Source organism: Saimiri boliviensis, chromosome 4 (assembly GCF_048565385.1).
Source record: "Saimiri boliviensis isolate mSaiBol1 chromosome 4, mSaiBol1.pri, whole genome shotgun sequence".
NCBI lineage: Eukaryota > Metazoa > Chordata > Mammalia > Primates > Cebidae > Saimiri > Saimiri boliviensis.
The window spans coordinates 81273494-81276608 of record NC_133452.1 but is presented as its reverse complement, the minus strand read 5'-3'; positions in this window follow the sequence as shown (position 1 = coordinate 81276608).

Genomic DNA, 3115 nt, shown 5'->3' with positions numbered 1-3115 from the left:
TGTATCTGTCTTTATTCATTTCTACATCAGACATATAATTAATTATTTCACTATGTATTGCCATAGAAAACAAGTAAAGGGATGTGTTCTCAGGTTGTTCCTGTTCTGGGCAGGTGTGCTAAGTTCCAGTAAAGAGATTATCATTTGGTGAATGCAGTAGCAGGGTGAATTTAAAATAACAATTTCTCTCAAATTTAGTAGGATACAATTTAAATTCTAGGACTCCCATATAAAGTAATTCAGGAAGGACTTGCTACCCACGCAACAGTTGGGGTCGGTTGCTTGGTGGGTGTTAACCCAATGACCACAATTAAGGAAGGTTTACCAAGGGGATTTTATTACTTGTAAAGAGTAAGGAGAACACCAGGGATAGTCCCCAAAGCAGTGTCTCCCTGTGCTGGGGGCTGGGTCAGGTTTTCCAAACATTGGGTAATGAGGCATGATCTGATTGGATCTTGCAATGAGCTGATGTCAGGAGGCAGGATCTAACTGGATCCTGCCATGGGGTGATGTCAGGGCTCAGTCCAGTTGGATTCTAGATTCTGCCATGCAATGTCCACTTCTTTAATTCAGTTCCCTCTTCTCAATCTGAGCAGTTAGGTTCCCTGTGTGGTTGAATGCTTGGTCCATCTGGGCATGCTCAGGTTACATGACCTGAGGGTCCATGGCAACTGAAAAACAACACACTACTTTGTTACATAAAAGTTGGGCCAGATTGGTCTGATAGGGCTACAGACTCATATTTGCCAGTTGTAAAAGAAAAAAAGATGGGAGATATTTCTCAAATCTACTTCTCTGAGAACTCAGAGGCTAGGATTTTTAAAGGATAATTTGGCAGGCAGGGAGTTGGGGAATGGGTGCTACTGATTGGTTGGGGATGAAATCACAGGAGTGTTGGAACTGTCATCGCTTGCGGAGGCAGCATCTGGTTGAGAATTACAGGACCGGCCGGGTGCGGTGGCTCAAGCCTGTAATCCCAGCACTTTGGGAGGCCAAGGCGGGTGGATCATAAGGTCAAGAGATCGAGACCATCCTGGTCAACATGGTGAAACCCCATCTCTACTAAAAATACAAAAAAGTAGCTGGGCGTGGTGGCGCGTGCCTATAATCCCAGCTACTCAGGAGGCTGAGGCAGGAGAATTGCCTGAACCCAGGAGGCGGAGGTTGCGGTGAGCCGAGATCGCGCCATTGCACTCCAGCCTGGGTAACAAGAGCGAAACTCCGTCTCAAAAAAAAAAAAAAAAAAAAAAAGAGAGAGAGTTACAGGACCAATTCAGTTCCCTGGTGTGAGTCATGGGTCCGAGCGGTGTCTGTTCATCAGGATGCAAGAGTCTGAAAAAGCGGGGCACGGTGGCTCAAACCTGTAATCCCAGCACTTTGGGAGGCTGAGGCAGGCGGATCACGAGGTCGAGAGATCGAGACCATCCTGGTCAACATGGTGAAACCCCGTCTCTACTAAAAATACAAAACATTAGCTGGGCATGGTGGTGCGTGCCTGTAATCCCAGCTACTCAGGAGGCTGAGGCAGGAGAATTGCTTGAACCCAGGAGGCGGAGGTTGCGGTGAGCCGAGATCGTGCCATGGCACTCCAACCTGGGTAACAAGAGTGAAACTCTGTCTCAAAAAAAAAAAGTCTGAAAAATATCTCAAAGACCAATCTTAGGTTTTACAATAGGGATATTATCTGTAGGAACAATTGGGGAAGTTATAACTCTTGTGACCTCTGGCTATGTAACTCCTGAGTAGTAAGCAAGCTAGGGACCATGGCTGGTTATTACTGAGCTTTACATAGTTGTTAGAATTCAGGCTCCCCCCATAATTCTAAACTTTTGGTCTTTCATTCATTTTACAAAGGTGGTTTTAGTCCCTGAACTAGGAGGAGGGTAGTTTTGGGAAGGGGCTATCATCATCCTTGCTTTAAGGTAAACAATAAATTCCTCCCATGGTTATCTTGGCCTACACTCAGGAGTGAGCAAGAGCAATAAGCTTGTGAGGTTAGAAGCAAGATGGAATCTGCCATGTTAGATTTCTCTCACTGTCATAAGTTTTGCAAAAGTGGTTTCAGAACCCTAACCCTTCCAGCAGACATGGGCAGGGAGCCAAGAGTGATGGGGAGCAGATCTGGATGCCCTTCCCTGAACATGCCGGATGTACTATCTGGATGCCAAGCCCCACAGGTGAATGTGTGGTGGGGTACACCCTGTAGCTTCCTCCCACCATCCTAATGTCAGGAAAGACAGGTTTTCCCTCAGGTTTCTGGAGACTAACTGCCTGTAGCAAGATGAGAATAGCAAAGTCAAGAGAAAATTGAAAGTAAGTTGTTTTTGAAATCTCACTGGGACCCTCACTCCTGGTTTTCTAGTGAAACTGACTGAGACAGAGATTAACTCAGACTATTTTTAAAAAGTTTCCCCAAATGGACCAATTTTTAGCATAATTTGACAAGAGAACAATAACGCTCCAGATACAGTTTCCTTTGAGTACAATATCTAGAGAGGCCATTATAGACCTTAGATACTATGCCCCATATAAATTATTAAAGTTGTAAACATTTTGGAGAGTTACTTTAAAGAGAGCTTAAAGAAGTGCATTTTTCTTAGTTATCTTAAATGCTTCCTGTACAGTAAGTGCATGCCATTCACATGGTTTCTGATAATTAGGAAGCTATGTTAACTCCTGGAGGCCATCTGGGAAGGCCTCTAAGACTGAGGACTGTAAGAAATTACTGCAGTTTAATTTTCTGGAATTTATGCTACTAAGACATGAACTTTCTTTTTAGAGTAAAGGAACTTGTGCTCTATGAAACAGATTTATAGCATCACTCGGACAGATGGAGAATCTGAGTCACAAAGCACAAGGAGTTGGGCAGTTTAGTAATCACTGGACCCTTATGTTACCAAGATTACCAAGAAGTCACTCTGATGGTTTCTTTCTGCAACTCTTATTCCATCTGACTTATTTAAAGCTTGTGTATTTTAGGCCAGGTGCGGTGGCTCATGCCTGTAATCCCAGTGCTTTAGGAGGCTGAAGTGGGCAGATTGCTTGAGCCCAGGAGTTCAAGACTAGCCTGGGTGACGTGGTGAAACTCTGTCTTTACAAAAAGTACAAAAAACTA